Below are 17,957 nucleotides of genomic sequence, written 5' to 3' on the forward strand. Positions count from 1 at the left end.
CAAAGTTTGTCAGGGTGTGATGTGGACTTCCACTCTCCTTTCCTGTGGTGAGAGTTGATCTTCCTAGGTTAATGAAAATGCCTTCCTGGGGGAGGAGATTTATGACAATTGAGCTCTTTTTGGAGGATCTGTCTTTAGGCAGATAAGAGGAGTTCAGAGAGAGCCTCTCTCTGCATTTCAACTGGCTTCAACTCAAAATAATCAATATAAGCAGTATATCTTGGGATGGCATGTCCTGAACTCCTTCAAAAGCATGAGTAGAGAATGCAGAAGTTACGCTCCAGCTGTGTGGGATGTTCTTTGGTTAAGGCTGCTGCACTGTTTGATCCAACTTTGGTATTCTTTTAAATAACGGCAGAAACTAACAACATAAAATTTTATTAGGGTCAACTGTGTGCTAAGCACTCCAAATGCATTAATCTGTTTAGTTGATATAACAACACTAAGAGGAAAGTATTATTATTATTATCTTTGTTTTACACATGAGGTTAAATGCTGTTTAGAGATGTCAGATGCTATTCCTGAGAAGGTCCACCTGGTAAGAGGGAAGCCAGAATTTGAGTCCAGCTTGGTCCAGTTCTAAAGCTTGACTTGTTAGTGTGATGCTTGCTAGACGTCCAGATGCATCGACAGGCACAATGAACAGACCTCTGAAGAAGTGGGCGCTGATTCTGGTTTCAGTACTATCCAGTTTGTTGGACTTATGTCAGTACTTTGTCCCCAGGCCTTCAGTTTCCGGCTCGCTTGTTTTAATGGTTAAACCAGATGACTACAAATGTGCCTCCCATTTCTAAAATTCTCTCGATCTAGGATTTTCAAGTTCCTGAAATGAAACCATCTTATGCTCACTCTTTTAAGTGCCTAAATCCCAAAGGACATTTAGGAGGCAAGTAAGCTGCTGTTGTGCTCATGCCTCTTGGACTTCTGGGAAGGATGCTAAAAATGTCTGAGTGCTGTGACAGGGGATAGAGGCAGGGGTACAGAAGTAGGGAGCCACGATCACGTTTGAAACGAACTCAACAAACTTACTCTTTTACACAGCGTGTATTAGGGTTGACCACTACGTCAAACAGCTCCACGTTTCAATGACTTAACCCAAGGAAAGTTTATTTCTTGCTTTGGAACAGTCCAACCCAAGTGTCCTAGTTCTATGGCTCTCCTCTAAAGGGCTTCTCAGGAATCCAGGCTCTTCCTGTTTGTGGCTCTGCCTGACTCCTAGGTCCTGAAAGTACTTTGCTTCCAGTTGTAGAGAATCACATGAGAGGCTTTTAGGGTGCAAGAAGTAGCATGTCTCACCTCTGCCCCATTCCATGGGCCAGAATTGGTCACATGATCCCACCTAACTTCCTAGGAGAAGTTAGGAAATAGAGTCTCACTGTGTGCCCCAAAGGAAACTGATCTTGATGAATACATTGTAGTCGCTACAGAAGTCCATAAGTAGTCAAGTCAATCTTAACAAAGAAAACAGGGAACTTACCCTACTGGTCATGGAGATGCTCCACTGCTGTCCTCTTTGGGCTGTCCATGTCTGTTTTCCCACCATGACTGCTCATAGTATTAACCCGGTGTCCCTGGGTGGAAATAAAGAGAACACCTTTCCTTCTTTCGTTCTCTAAGAGAACGTAATAGGACTTTCTTAGTATCTTGTCCTGGGATCAAAGGTAATAATAATAATGCTAACTAGCATTTATTGAGCACACCTCATATATCAGGAACTTACACACATTTTCTTAGAGTCGGGGCAAATCTCAAGGTCTGGATGACATATGCGGAATTGAATAATTCCATTTATTTTTTAAGTTAATTAATTATTTTATTTATTTGGCTGTGTCAGGTCTTAGATGCGGCACATGAGATCTTCACTGTGGCATGTGCGACCTTTCATTGCGGTGCTCGGTCTTAGTTGCCCCACGGCATGTGGGATCTTAGTTCCCTGACCAGGGATCGAACCTGCGTCCCCTGCATTGGAAGGTGGATTCTTAACCACTGGACCACAAGGGAAATCCCACTGAATAATGTCATTTAATTTACCTTTTCTATAAATGGCTTTAATTTCTATTTTTAATGCTCATTCTGCTGGGTGGCAGAAACTTAATTTCACTTGATTTGGCCCTTGCTCTATCCCAGGTTTTGTCTACGTTTCCAGATGACGAGGAGTAGCTGGGATTCAACGTCCTGGCATCTACCATTACACCCTGTCAAGTGATAAAAGTAAAAAAATTCGAGTCTGATGTCCCTTACTCAAGGGAAACCAATCCACAGACTGGGAGAGTGCAGTGACTCACAAGCAGGGGAGCACTCTTGCGGAGGATGTTTGGACGAAAGCGAGTTTATAGAGCGTTAGAAGAGGCAGTGCAGAAACAGGGCATGATTGGCTAAGGGGTCAGAGCTCCCCTTATAAGGCGAGCAGGTCTTGTTTTCTAGGGTGAGATCAGCTGGCTAAAGCCGAGCTGGAGGACTGTGGTTGGTAGGTACTAGGATTCCGTGCGGGAACTTAGGTTTAGATCTGTGTCATGGGCGGGGCCCCTGGGGTGGCCTCCTTTCTGTGGGTCATGATATGCAAATTAACGTTATCAGTCCGAATTACCAGACTTGACATTCCATCAGGCCTCGGCCTGCTTTGCCCCTTTGCTCCACACCTTAAAGCCATGGTTCTCTCTGGTGCCTCAAAACCACCTCCCACTTCGCCAAGAGAACCACACACCTCACCTTCCTGCCGGGTGCTTCTGTCTGACAAATTCCTCAGCCCCTGAGTGGGGAGGACACCACCACCTCTCCTCCAGGAGGGTGGAGGGGGGAGGGGCGAAGCCCCTTTCTCAGGGACCTACTACCTATGTTTTGCCTCCCCTCTGCTTCTCTCCTCCCTTCCAGGGTTTTGATAATCCTTGTATGCCTAGTTCTCAGTTTTTCCATTTCTAATAATTATGGCGCAAACTTCGTGCTTCAATTATTCAAGGGTTAAATTTTTGCAGTTCAAAAGGCTTCATTCTTACCAGTCTTAAGTAGTTTTCTGGTTTTTCTGCCTTATCACTCTTCCCCTGAGGCAATAAATGCTACTGACTTCAAGGCGATAAGGAAAGACTACAAGACAGAATCAGGAGTAGGGCAAGGGACACTAGGAAATAAACATAGGGGGGAAAATTGTCAATTTCTCTAAATATTTTTCTGTCCCAATCTCACTTAAGTCTCAGTGACCACAGTATGATACAGTGGTGATACACCCATTTCTATCTCTATTTGACAGATGAAAACACTAAGCTTTATTCTTAAGATCTATTTTGCCAGGAGACTTTTTGGTGTATGGTGGGTGAAAAGTTTAGAGATCATTTTGAATTGGTAAAAAATTAGAAGGTCTATTTGAAAGCTATGCAGCGTTATTGCTTTTAAGCGCCGACGTAAACTAACCAATATGAAATCTTGCCTAATGGAGACAAGTCTTAGACTTTCTTTAACAAATACCTAAGGCACACTTGAAATTTGTAAGATGCCTATGATTTGGAATGGATAAAACAAAAGGTTTGAGAACTATCCTCTTAATTGAGTTTAACTCCCTCTTGCAATCTCATCTAATGATTAGCTTATTTTAAAAATCCTCTTATTTACGAACAGTATGAATGTAAAGTTCGCTTAATCATTCAATAAACATTGATTGAGACCATTTCCAGGCCCATGTGTAAAGAGTAGTTAGTTGGGTTTTTTTAAAATGAATTTATTTGGCTGTGTCGGGTCTTCGTTTCTGTGCGAGGGCTTTCTCTAGTCTCGGCGAGCGGGGGCCGCTCTTCATAGCGGTGCGCAGGCTTCTCACTGTCGCGGCCTCTCTTGTTGCAGAGCACAAGCCCCATACGCGCAGGCTCAGTGGTTGTGGCTCACGGGCTTAGTTGCTCTGTGGCATGTGGGATCTTCCCAGACCAGGGCTCAAACCCATGTCCCCTGCATTGGCAGGCAGATTCTCAACCACTGCGCCACCAGGGAAGCCCCTGTTGTTGTTTTTTTAATAAATTTGTTTATTTATTTTTGGCTACGTTGGGTCTTCCGTTGCTGCGCGTAGGCTTTCTCTTGTTGCAGCGAGCGGGGGCTACTACTTTTTGTTGCGGTGCCCGGGCTTCTCATTGCGGTGGCTTCTCTTGTTGTGGAGCACGGGCTCTAGGCACACGGGCTCAGAAGTTGTGGCTCCCGGGCTCTAGAGCGCAGGCTCACTAGTTGTGGCCATAGTTGCTCCGCGGCATGTGGGATCTTCCCAGACCAGGGCTCAAACCCATGTCCCCTGCATTGGCAGATGGATTCTTAACCACTGCACCACCAGGGAAGTCCAAAAGCAATTAGGTTTTAAACTCTCCACTTGGCAGCATTCAGATTCTTTAAGCTGCCTCCTCCCCTCATCTTTAAAATCTTTTTCTAAAATTTAACAGTGAAGTTTCTTTATTCAGTGAATGCTTGAAGCAGATGACTCTTCACCAGAGGTGGGGTCTGGGAGCCTCTCCGAGGAGAGAAGGCAACTGAGGCCAGGGAAGAGGTGCTTAGAATGAGACGATGAGAAAGGCAGTGCCTGGCAAGGCATAGCACCAATGGAGCATTCAAGGAACAACTAAAAGCTGCAGTGGTGCTGCAGGAATGAAACACCCTGTCCAGGACCTCTTGGGGGAAGACCTTAATTTCCCAGGGCTGGATCCCTATGACTGGCCTTGACTGAACCTCAGTGCCCCGGGATGACTGGGCTTGTCTTGTACCCTAGTGAAGCCCATTCACACCTTCATCTCATAGCGCCAGACAGCATAGCAGAAAAATCTGGAGGAGCATAGGACACAACAACAGAGATGAACCAAAGATGGTGCACAGATGGCTCTTTAGAGAGGATGGGTTACTGCAGAGACAGTAGGTTGGTGGCAGGGGAGTGTGGCTGGGGCTCTCTGATGTCTAAAAAGAACCATGGTAAAAAGTTAGTTTTGAAGCTCACAGACCTTTGGTTAGGATCACAAGTAGCACTTGTTCGAGAGCCTCCAGAGAACGCCTAACCTAGATATCCAGGTTCAACTAGGGCCTAGCATCTTATGGCGGAAGAATCAGCCACCTCAGAAGGAGGGCAGCCTGGCATCTCTGAGGCTTGCGGGCATTGGACTCAGTAGTTCCCAAGATGCTCACATGTTGTTAGAAAATACAGCAATTTCCTGTGGTTAGAGGGAAGACTGGGGCCCTTTTTGGTAGACCTTGGTGCAGCCTACACTGGCATCCTTTTTTTTTTTTTTAATGAACAATTCATAAGTTTTTTCTAAAGTAACCATTTTTATTTATTTATTTATTTTTGGCTGCGTTGGGTCTTCGTTGCTGCGCGTGGACTTTCTCTAGTTGCAGGAAGCGGAGGCTACTCTTCGTTGTGGTGCGTGGGCTTCTCATTGTGGTGGCTTCTCTTACTGTGGAGCACGGGCTCTAGGCGCGCGGGCTTCAGTAGTTCCGGCACGCGGGCTCAGTAGCTGTGGTGCGTGGGCTCAGTAGTTGTGGCTCGCGGGCTCTAGAGGGCAGGCTCAGTAGTTGTGGCACACGGGCTTAGTTGCTCTGCCACATGTGGGATTGTCCCGGACCAGGGCTCGAACCCGTGTCCCCTGCATCGGCAGGCGGATTCTTAACCACTGTGCCACCAGGGAAGTCCGCGCACTGGCATCTTTGACAAGATGTTATATAAGTGGTGTTGATATTGCCACCTAACTTCCTTTTCAAACACCAGAATCGATAATGGCCATTTCCAGTACTTGGGCAAGTTCATAATTAAGCCGAAGGTGACCGTAAAGGAAGAAGTCAGGCTGACCTGGCTTCAAATCCTGGCTTCACCACTTTCAGGTATGATAGATTAAAGATGGCTGCAAATTCTTTTCTACTCCTCCTCCCATTGAGAGGCAGACTTGATTCCCCTTCTCCTTTGACCAAGAGGGTGCAGTAGAAGTGATGCTAGGGCAGAGAAGACTTGCAGCCCCTGCCTGGCTCTCAGAATGTTCCTGAGACATTCCTTCTCAGAGAGGCTGCTGTCGGTACTCTGGGGTGACAGCCCCAGCTAGCATTTGTGCAACAAAGCTGTGTTTGCACATCTAGCTCAGTGGAGCCTTCAGATAACTAACTGTAGCCACAGCCAATGCCTAAGCGCACCTGCATTAGAGACCCCAAGTGAGACACCCTCACCTCCAGCTGAGCCTCAGAGAATCATAAGCAATATAATAATGTGTTGTTTTAAGCCAGTACATATTGGGTGAGATAAGCACTCAGAGGTTTAGTTTCCTTCTGTAAAATGGGCAAAATAGCAGTATCCACTTCCTAGAGTTATTGTGATATGAATGTAATAATGGTGGAAGCGTCAAACGCAGTGCTCGGCACACAGTAGGTCTTCAGTAAATGCCAAGCTCCTGCCTGCCCCTTCTCCAGGAGGCTATATATCCCAGGTATGAGTGAATCTTGGCCACTGCTCCAAACTTCCTGGGCAGACACCCAACTTTCCTCAAAGGGAATGCCTAGGATCAAATTTGAAAGTGGGGTTGGAGAGCACTTGATTTTTTTCTTTCTGGGCCAATCTGTGACCCCTTTAAGAAAAATATCACCACCTTGTATGAGGAAAACGGTATGTTTTTTTCTTTCTCCTCAATCTAAGAGATCAAGGAATTAAGTCTTCACCTTTTTTTTAAAAACAAGAAATATGCTTGCTCACGCTGAAAAGTACCGGCTTGAAATAAAACAACTCCCCTTCTGTTTCACAGCCAGCAGTTTTTCTGCAGCACCCAGCCCTGCAGAGCCACAGACTGCATGCACAGTGGGCAGACTTTGTTGAACAGATGAACAACTGTGGCTTAATCTGTTTTGGGAAAAGAAAAAAAGTCCTGAAGCAATTGATAAACAGGAGGCTGAGGTCAGCGTGAAGGAAGAGTAAATGAGGCCAGATTGGGGACCGCTGAAACGTAAGCCTCTTTCATCCCCAGTCTTGAATCGGGGGGCGTGTGAGTGATAGTCAGGACTAATCTGCCGGGAAAGGGGCTGAGAACCTCCTGCATTGCCTGTGTTTGGAGTTATGTTTTCATTATCATTCAAAATTATTTTAAAATTTATATTGTTTTACTTAGTTGTTAATCAAAAACTTTTTCCAAAATTTTTTGAAGTATAACATAGAAAAGTGTACAAATCCTAAATACAGACCAGTGAGTGTTCACAAACTAAACACATCACGTAACCAGCATCCAGGTCAGGAACAGAAAATCAGCGGCATCCCAGAAGCGCCCTGCATGCCCCCCCCCCCCCCCGCCCATAAGGAGAATCTCTGTCCTGACTTATAACGCCGTCATTATTTTTACTAGCTCATACGCATTCATGGGTATTCTAGAGACATTTTACGCATATATAAGAACATGGGTATGTTATGATTTTGTGCAAATGTAAAATGTACTTTGCACTCTACGTAGCATATTATCCAGACTGTTCTGCTTCTGGCTTTTTTCACATTTATCTTGGTAATTATTCCATACCACTACCTAGAAAACAGCTCGGTTTCTGGAGAGGCCACATGGTATTCCATTGTCTGAATGTACCACAATTTATTTAATTTTATTAAAAGGCAAAGAGGTTGTGTCCAATCTTTTCAGAGCTGGATTTTTAAAGAAGTATTCTTGAGGTATCTCTGTGGTCCTTTAGATTTAAGGTGGCAGCTAGGCATTGCTCTTTGGAAGCCTTATAAATACGACTACTAGTTCTTACTCTATTCTGAATTGGCGTGGGGTGTGGTACCGCCTGGGGTGCTCGATTCTTTTATTGCCTCGTCCTGTTAGGACTCAGTTGTTGCATGTTTGAATGTGTATCCAGGAAGTGGAAATAATGTCCCTGACACCCTCACTTCCTTTTCTGGCAAACCTGTGTCCGGTGAGTGAATCCAGCTACTTTCACCCACCCCCGTGTCCTTCAGTCAGCTGCTTAGCCTGCCGCGTCTTCGCTGAAATCTGGAGATTTTAGGAAACGGACCTAAAGGGCACTTCCAGGCAGGACTAGTTTGAGGAACTATTGTTTATTTTGGTTAAACCAAGCCTTCCTCTTCTTCCTGCCTTTTCTTCCTCTGTGGATTCTTTTTGTCCCTCACTTCCAACCGGAGCCCCAGTTGCTCTGAACTCAGCTCTCAGAATTCTTTAGACTTAATGTGAGTTCAAGTCAATGCCTACCTCTTGCTCCTAGTGGTACTTGCCCTTTAAATTTCTTACCCACCATAATTATAGAACAAAAAGCTTTGCCTCCTTAAGCTTTTTCAATTCCCTGACAGCAGGAACTGTTGTATACTCAGGAGTTGGGGCAAAGTCCTCACCGCCCTCCTTCACCACCAGAATCATGCCTGTCTTCTCCCAGCCCTCAGAGGATAGACAGGAAGGGGCAGGCCTGGCTTGTTGAGGACCTCAGGGTGTGAGGCAGGACTGTCTCAGTGTCTGTTTCCTGTGGCAGAGGGACAGATGCCACCAGCTTTTGCACAGGGTGCCAAGGCTGAGCTGCAGAAACATGTCCTCCAAAAGCAAGGTCACAGGCAAGTATCAGGGGCAGGGCAGCCCTAGTTCCCAACCTGAAGGTTCAGTGTGGTAGGGAAATCCTCAGGGGTGTCCCACCAGGAGGTAAGGATCACTGGATCACCTTTTGGTAACCACACCTTCTCTGGGCCTCAGTAACCGCCTGGTAGAGCTGTAATTCAGATTAAATGAGTTGATATACAGCTGTGGTAAGTGCTCTGTAAATGTTAGCTCTAATTATTATGTGAAGTGGCCCAGACACGGTGACCCCACTTGCTGTTACCAGGAGCTAGATTAGATGAGCTTGTCTGTCCTCCTCCGACTCGCCCTGCTCTCCCGACTTGGCTCGGGGGGACAGTCCAGGCTCTTCTGTCCTGACCCATCTTCCTAGTCTCCGCAGACCCCTGTGCACCTCTTCCTCCTGCCTGTAGCCTTAGCGAGCCTTCACTCTTCCACTCTTCCTCTGCAGGACCATCAATGCCTCGACCTCCTTCCATAAGGGGCAAAAAGCCCACTGCGTATCAAAGAAAAAACAAACGCTTCCTTCCCTGGTGCTTTTGTGTCTCTTTCATCCCTCGTCTTTGCACTGTCCAGTCTCCTTCCAAATTCCCATTTCTGGTGTCTCCCTGCCCCAGCCCTTTGTATGTGCCGAGGATAAAGACTGGTGGTGGGAGAGAAGGATGCACGAGCCTTACACTTGGGGACTCTCCCGAGATCAATGACAGTAATACGTCTCCATCCTTCGGCACCTGTCTCTATGCAGGAAGATAAGGGCAACAGAACTGAACTTTAACATTGTGAGGACCCACTACAGACCTGGCTCTGTTCTCGGCCCTTTACACTTACTCTGTCATTTAATCCTCATGGCAGGTCTTCGCACAGGTGTATTAGGACCATTCCGTAGATTTTCAAACTGAAGCTCAGAGCAGGTACACATCAAGGTCTCATCACTACTGGGGAGCAGAAATGGGATTTGAATCGGGTCTGCCTGACCCCAGAGCCCAAGCATGTTAAAGAAAATTTGAGACACTGAGACTTAATATAGTAATAACATTTTACATTCTGTTTTGTATTTGGATCAACTAGCTCGAGAAGCGGTGTCTTCTACTTTTGAACTTGGCACCCATGATGTCTTAGCCAAGGACTTCAAGCTTTGTCTTGTCCACACACAGGCTTGATTTTGAAATAGCCAGTTTGTAGACATTCAAAAGTATTCTTGCCAACACTCACATAGCACATTTGTTTTCCCAAACTTCTGAAATACACTCCTCCAGAAATTAATCACCCGAGGACAGCAGGTACTAGGGAGGTGATATCCAGGGCTCCCCACCTCCTGTGAGGGGCTCATCAGGACAGAAGCACATCACAAAAGGCTCTGACAGAGAAACCAGTGGAAGGAAAATGGTACCTCATGGTGTGAGCGTCTAAAATGGCTTGAGAGTTTTATTCAAAGTAAGCAATGCTCACCTTCACATGACCTAGAGCAACAGCGCTCAACCGTGTTCTTTTGCAGCTCCGAAACTGTCACAGATGTATGACATACCTAAGCAGAGGTTCAGTCTTACCTTCTACCCCAAGTCTTCCCAACCTGTTCCCCTCAAGGTTTAAACTATGCCCTCTCTGAATTTTTGCCTGAAGCTCTCTTTTGAGCATAGTCTGCCTAATAATACCTCTAGTTTTCTAGTATTAAACAGAGGAACTGCACTGGGTTTAGTAGTGTCCTCCCAAAGTTCATGTCCACCCAGAACCTCAGAATGTGACCTTATTTGGAAATAGGGTCTTTGCAGACGTAATTAGTTAAGATGAGGTCATTCTAGATTGGGGGGCGGCCCTAAATCCAATGACTGGTGTCCTCCTAAGAGAAAGGAGAAGGAGAATCAGACGCAGAGACACGGGTAAGGAAGAAGGCCATGTGACGATGGAGGAAGAGAGTGGAGTGAAGCATCTACCGGTTTCCCTCCTATCTGAAAGTAGAGCATTCCCAGGAAAACGTTTGTAAGCCAAGATCGTGTAAAGCAAAGAAGCAATTACCTTAGGACACATCTTGCTAACAGATGCACAAAATAAATCGAGATGCAGCACGGGTGCTCACAGACACAGTTCAAAACTGTGGTGGCTGGATGTTGAGATGCTGAGTGTAGTTCCCAGGGAAGGAGCTTGGTGGTGCCGTGCTGGCTGCTTGGGGATGTGCTGCCTCTATAACAGCTCCTGCAAAACCAATGGTGAACGCTATTTTCACTTTTCGCCTTTTTTGGGGGGTAAAAGCCAAATTCCTCTTCAGATTTCTTTTGGTTAGTGAAAACAGGTTCTAATGTAGATCTTTCATAAAAGCGAAGTGACGTAAAGTGAACTTTTGAAAAGTGAGGGGTACAGGCCAAGGAACACCAGGGATTGCCGGGAACCACCAAAAATTAGAAAGAGGCCAGGAAGGACTCTCCCCTAGAGCCTTCCCAAGGAACATGGTCGGGCTGACCCCTTGGTTTCAGACAACTAGCCTCCAGAACTGGGAGAGAATACTTTTCCAGCGCTGTAAGCCGCACGGTGTGTAGTAACTTGTCAGCTCAGTCCTAGAAAACTAATATAAGGACTTTCATTCGATTCTCTAAATAAAAAGCTTCCTTTACTATGAACATTTCCATGAGCTATTCTTGTTTTTAAACAAGGCTCCCTGAACCTCAATTTTCTCACCTAAAGATTGTGTATCAATCACCCCACAGCTCAGTGGCATAAAGCAATCATCATGTATTACCTCACTCGAAGGTCTTTGGTGTGGCTGGGATCCTCTTCTCCATATACCACTTGTTCTTCTGAGACCTACAGGCCTCCTGGGCATTTTGTGGTGATGGCAAAAGCCCAAGCTGACATTTAAAGACTCTGCTTTTGTCACTGTAACCAAACAGGACCCTATGGGGCCTTCCCCGGACAGACCCCTCCCCATATCCTCTGCTTTAGCTCCTCTTTGAAGTACCTACATAACAGTACCCGATGTACATTTCCTGAATTGTTTTGCAGATGCTAAAACCCCGCCAAACGGAATAAATTAACTACTAGATGACCACAAGCATGTATCCCGCAGACCTACCGGAGCCTGAGGATTAATTATGTGACACCACCCTGTTACCTCACCATCAACCAATCAGAGGATTGTGCATGAGCTGATCACATACCCTGTGACTCCCCACCCTCACCTGGTCTTTAAAAATTCTTTGCTGAAACCCACCGGTGAGTTCATGTGTTTTGAGCACTAGATGCCCTGGACTCCTTGCTTGGTGTCCCGCAATAAACTCTGCACTTCCCTTCAGAACAACCCAGTGTCAGTAGATTGGTTTTACTGTGCATGGGTGAGCAGACCCAAGTTTGGGTTTGGTAACGCCACTGCTAACATCCCATTGGCCAAATCGAGTCACAAGGCCAAGTCCACTCTGCTCACAGTGAGAAGCAGAAAGGAGGAATATTTGTTCAACAATAATCCCAACTATCACAGATGTGATAATATCTGCTGCTATAGACTAAGTGTTGTGTACCCCCAAATTTATAATTGAAACCTAATTCCCAATGTGATGGTATTTGGAGGTGAGGTCTCTGGGAGGCGATTAGGTCATGAGGGTGGAGCCCTCATAAATGGGATTAATGCCTTATTAAGGGGCACAAGAGACCCCAGAGAGCTCCCTCGTCCCTTCTGTCACGTAAGGACATAAGGAAAAGGTAGCCATCTATGATCCAGAAAGATGGTTCATAGCCATCTATGAACCAAATCTGCCAGTGCTCTGATGTTGGGCGGTGGAGTGATACCCATTTAAGTAAATATAAGTTCAATTTTGATTTTCTGACCATGTCCTGTCCGGTTATGAAGGTTCTGTCCCATCCATGAAACTGCCACTCAATTTCTACACTCTTTTGGGGAGGCCATTATTCTGCTGATCATGTGGTCAAACCAGTGACAGGGACAGCCCAGGCTCCAGGGGAGGGGAAATAGATTCCACTATCTGATGGGAGAAATAACAAAGCTATTGTGGCTCTTTAACCCACCACAGTATGCATCCACTCATGCAGTCCTCACCACAAACCCATGAGGTGGGGACTGATATTCACATTTGAAAGTGGGAAACTTGAGAGCAAAGATGTTGCTAACTTGGCTAAGGTGAGCCAGCTAGTCAGCGGGAGGGCTAGGGTTCCAGCCTAGGCTGTTTGACAGCGGGGCGAGAGCACCAGACACAACGTTGTGCCTGGTGCTCAGCTGATGTTTGCTTTCTCCTTCCCTATTGATTCCATTTCTTCAGCCCTTTAAGGATAGGAAGCTGTCACCCCTTGTACCCCATTATGTACAGGCTTCTCTCGTACATGCACTCACATGCACCTAAGGGCTTGTGGTAAAGTCTCCTTAAAAAAACAGGGTGGTGGGACTCCAGTGGTTAAGAGTCCGCCTTCCAATGCAAGGGGACGCGGGTTTGATCCCTGGTCCAGGAACTAAGATCTCACGTGCCGTGGGGCAACTAAGCCCGCGCGCCGCAACTACCGAACCCGTGAGCTCTGGAGGCCCCACGCCACAACTAGAGAAGCCCACAAGCTGCAAGGAAGAGCCCGAGCGCCACAACAAAAGATCCCACGTGCTGCATCTAAGACCCCACACAGCCAAATAAATTAATTAAAAAAAAAAAAGTTGAGTGACTAAAGTGAATTAAAAACCATGTGAGGAAATTAAAAAAAAAAGCAAACAGAAAAACCAGGGTGGTGGAGTGATACTTGTTTAACTAAATATAATTCAGTTTGGGTTTTCTGACCATGTCCTGTCTGGTTATTAAAGTTTCCTCATGATTTCTTTCTATGGGGGTTCTGACCTGTCCATGGAAACGCCACCCGGCTTCCACACTCTTTTGAATCAAACTCGCTTCTGGCTGCTAGTCCTTTATTTTCAGATGTTGTCTTAGTAACGGGTCCAGGGTTCCCCAGCCCCACCACAGGCCCAGACTGATCTCCCAGAGTCAATCAACCTCTGCTCCGCCACCCCTTGGGCTTCACAAAGTGCGGGAAGTTACAGAGCTGTGCCAGAGGGAGTAGAGGTGGCAGCATTCAAAATCAGCGTCTTGTCTGAATACATTCTAACTTAGGTGGGTTTTGAAATCCATATGCGTGGAGCACTGTTCCAAGCACTGGACTACAGTCATGGGTGTGACACATTAGCCTACGTAATCACTTGGTTTGGGCCAGTTCCCCCACCCGAACGTGTGAGAAGAGCCTGGGGTTCAGACAGTCTTGCAGACTGAAATGGATGCTTGCCTTGTAAACTAAGTAATGCTTTTGGATTTATTCACTTGTCCAAGAAATATATAATTGAGCACTTGTTATGAGCCAGTCGCTGTGCTGGGCACAGAGGACAAGGATGAATAAATTAGATGCAGGAATAAATTCCTGCCCTCCAGGAGCCCACAGTTAATTCTAACAGTTATTACCTACATTTTATACCTGGGCATGTAAAGTGTAAAAATGTTAACCACAGTGTATATGTCTACCAATATGTCTAAAGTGTATATGTCTACCAATGAGGCAAGGTTTTCTTCCCCCTAAAGTTATGGCCCAGAAGAGAGGGGAGTACTTTATTTTGGGGTCTGTAAAGGAAAAATACACTCTTGAGTGCTTCCTTTCCTACTAACACTTAACACTTCTGGCATTTCTGGTTACCAGATGTGTGGGTTTTCCATACATCAAGCATTCTATGACACCAGCTGGTGCCTACAATTCAACTCAATTCTGACACTATCTACCCGTAGTTAGATCTCACAGGTCAAGTCCACAAGACTGCCTCCACTTCAGATGCCAATGGCAAATCTATGTTGTCACCTGTGCTTCTGACCGACTGGCTATATTCAGAGTTTCCCATGACCACCTCCTTTGATTCCATTAATTTGCTAGAGTGGCTCACGGAACTCAGGAAAACACTCTACTTACTAGATTACCCATTTGTGGGCTTCCCTGGTGGCGCAGTGGCAAGAATCTGCCTGCCATTGCAGGGGACACGGGTTCAAGCCCTGCCCCGGGAAGATCCCACATGCCATGGAGGAACTAAGCCCGTGCGCCACAACTAGTGAGCCTATGCGCCTAGAGCCGGCGCTCCACAAGAGAAGCCATCGCAATGAGAAGTGCATACACTGCAACGAGGAGTAGCCCCCGCTCACTGCAACTAGAGAAAGCCCACACGCAGCAACAAAGACCCAACGGTAGCCAAAAATAAATGAATAAAATAAATAAATTAGATTACCCATTTATTATAAAAGGATATAACTCAGGAACAGCCAGATGGGAAAGACGCATAGGACCAGTTACATGGGAAGGGCACCAGAGCCTCCGTGCCCTCTCTAGGAGTGTCACTCATGGCTTCATTACGTATGCATATATGATCAAATCATTGGCTGTCGGTGATTGATTTAACCTTCAGCTTCTTGCCCCTCTCCAGAGCTCAAGCTGGTGAGAGTGAAAATTTCATCTCTCTAATCCCAAGGTTGGTTCCCCTGGCAACCAGCCCCTATTCTTAGGTTATCTTGGGAATTTCCAAAAATCAGCTCATTAATAAATTCAGGTGTGGTTGAAAGGGGCTTATTATAAGAATAATGAAAGACACCCATTTCACCTTATGGCTCTTATCACTTAGGAAATTCCAAGGATTTTAGGAGCTCTGAACCAGAAATGGGAAAAAGACCACATATATATTTCTTAACATAAATCACAACATCACAGGGTCCTTGCCATGCCTCTCATGTTACACCAATGCTTTCCAAATTTCTAGTTTTGGAAGCTCACAGAGATCACCAGCTCAGTACAAAAGGAGGTGAGAAAATGTAACACAGGTTTGTTAGCTATTCCTGGGAATGTGACTTTACATTTGCAATGCTGGAAGTTGCTATAAACAAGCTTTTTATGATCACTTTAAAAAGCAGAACAGTGAGCAGTTATGTTGGAGAGACCGGTGAAGGCCTGAACTGACTAATGCTATTCGAATGGACACTTTGTGGATTGGGATAAAACTTCCAGGGAAAGCATCCCATAAAGGGTCCAAGAGAATCTCCGACAATCCAGACGGCAGTGAGAATGCCGAATAAATGGGTCTAGTCGCAGTTAGGACGTTGATGACCAAGAGGTACATGAAGAATTTAAATAGATTTTTTAAGTGAAATATGAAAGTGGAAAAAAGCGGTATTTATAAATTAATTTATTATATTGCATAAATGGTATTAAACATGGATGTGTAACTAAATTCATTTATTGAAAAAGTACATCACAATTTCATCTATCTCACTAAAAGCTTTATGTGCTCAGGTTGACCAAAATATTACGAGAGGATTTCCCCGTTGGAAAGTTAAGTGCTATCTTATATTTGGTACCTACGTCCATTTGGGCACATGTGGAACCTTTGCCCAGAGTCAAACAGTTAGGAGGGACAGAGCCAGATCTCTCTGACCCACCCATGTATTTATCTTAATTCCTCCATTAGACCAGATTTCATTAGATCTCAGACTATGGTCCCTGCCCCCATCGTCCATCTATTTCATTCCATTTCAACTGAGAGCATTTATTGAGCCCCTAATATAATGGAGGAATTGTTTTTCTAGTCTGTAAATCACTTTTAGTACTGAACTAAGGGAGAAGAGACTGACTTTTAACTGAAGATGGAGGAAAAAAAAGTAGTTTTGACTAAGAATAGCTGGGTCCAGGTTTATGTAGGCCATTCTCCCTGTTACACAATATGAGTTCTGGTCTTCTCTGTCTTCTTAGGACTAAAAAATGCCTGTAACCTCAGCCCCAATAGGACAGTCATAAGGAGCAAATAAAAGTGCAATTTCCCTTTGTCATTTTTTTTTTTTTTTTTTTTTTTTGCGGTACGCGGGTCTCTCACTGCTGTGGCCTCTCCTGTTGTGGAGCACAGGCTCCGGCCGCGCAGGCTCAGCGGCCATGGCTCACGGGCCCAGCCACTCCACGGCATGTGGGATCTTCCCGGACCGGGGCATGAACCCGTGTCCCCTGCATCGGCAGGCGGACTCTCAACCACTGCGCCACCAGGGAAGCCCCCTTTGTCAGTTTTAAAATAATAAACAAACCTGGTTAATCTTTGGGTAACAGGGTTTTATATTTTTCTTGATACTTTGCAGTATCACATAAAATTTCTACTTGAGCATGTATTATATTTAGTCAGAAAAAATCAGTAAATATTCATTTTTGAAAAAACACAAGTGTTGGGTTACAGAATTTCAATTTCACTTGCTGGATTTGCATTGAGTCCACCTTACATTTAACCTCTTTCTTTCTTTTAATCCAAGCTAAGAGAACCAAACACTTTCTGTGGGTAATACATGCAGGGCTCCCCTCTCAGGATCGCCTGCCATCCCAGCCTACCTTCCCTCAAGACGCCCAGACAACTGTACATAGAGGAAAGGAACAGAAAGATGCTACAAGAGCTTGAGCCATATCTTGTGTGTGTGTGTGTGTGTGTGTGTGTGTGTGTGTGTGTGTGTGTTCAATATTATTATGCCTCTCCCTGAGATTCTCCTTTAAGATCACATTCTTCAAGATACATTAAGTCTGTGAAATAAAGCGGAAGACGCTGTGCGACTCAAAGCCAGCTGTGCTACCTCTCTGAGCTGGAGTTTGCTCATCTGTAGGATAACTGGTGGAATCCAAAAGGAAAAAGAGCATGGCCTGAGGTGACAAATTCAAATCCTGTCTGCTTAGTGCTGAGCAAAAGTGTATATGCTGTACTGTGTAATTTATACTGGTACATTCTATATGGTTAAAAAAAAAGACAACTACTGCTATTATGTATGTGAAAGAGCCTATAGCTCTTAAAGCAAAACCATAAATCACAAGGCTGCCACCTCAGCTGTGCAGGCTGTGTGCTGCACAACTCTAGGGGGTACCATCCACATGGCACACAGTGTCTAGTGGTGCCCTGAGGAAGTGCTATACAAATTGTAGATATTTCTTTCATTAAGAATAACAGGGGTGGGGAGAGATAAATTGGGAGTTTGGGATTAACAGATACACACTACTATATATAAAATAGATAACCAACAAGAGCCTACTGTTAAGCACAGTGAACTATATTCGATATCTTGTAATAACCTATAATGGAAAAGAATCTGAGAAAGAATAGATTTACATATATATGTATGTATGTATAACTGAATCACTGTGCTGTACACCCAAAACTAACACAACATTGTAAATCAACCATACTTCAATACAAATAAAGGCCAAAAATAAAATAAAATTACAACCACAACCCACTCCCCCCCAAAAAAAGAGTAACAGAGAGGTAGTACAGGACTTTCCTTGTTCCTTTAGGCAGAGCTGAGGCCCCCTAAACTGATAAAATAGGTAACAAGAACACTCTTTTTTAAAAGAAAGGTGCTGGACCATGTGGGCAGGACTTGTTAAATTAAAAAACAAAACAAT

At 45.1% G+C, this 17,957-nt stretch overlaps 2 long non-coding RNA genes across 2 annotated transcripts in view; one reads left to right on the forward strand and one right to left on the reverse strand.

Moving 5' to 3' along the window:
• Nucleotides 1–17,957, reverse strand: part of LOC109551187 (uncharacterized) — a 93,558-nt gene that overhangs the window by 23,850 nt on the left and 51,751 nt on the right. The window contains exons 5-8 of the long non-coding RNA XR_012325674.1: nucleotides 10,545–10,721; nucleotides 9,360–9,466; nucleotides 2,994–3,115; nucleotides 1,478–1,571 (exon numbers count right to left, since the gene is read on the reverse strand). This is a non-coding gene — a long non-coding RNA (uncharacterized lncRNA). The remainder of the gene's footprint in view (nucleotides 1–1,477; nucleotides 1,572–2,993; nucleotides 3,116–9,359; nucleotides 9,467–10,544; nucleotides 10,722–17,957) is intronic.
• On the forward strand, nucleotides 6,500–13,435 carry LOC109551188 (uncharacterized). Its single transcript, XR_002177911.3, has 3 exons — nucleotides 6,500–6,601; nucleotides 6,738–6,935; nucleotides 11,526–13,435. It is a non-coding gene; the product is annotated as an uncharacterized lncRNA (long non-coding RNA).

Source organism: Tursiops truncatus, chromosome 14 (genome assembly GCF_011762595.2).
Source record: "Tursiops truncatus isolate mTurTru1 chromosome 14, mTurTru1.mat.Y, whole genome shotgun sequence".
Classification (NCBI taxonomy): domain Eukaryota; kingdom Metazoa; phylum Chordata; class Mammalia; order Artiodactyla; family Delphinidae; genus Tursiops; species Tursiops truncatus.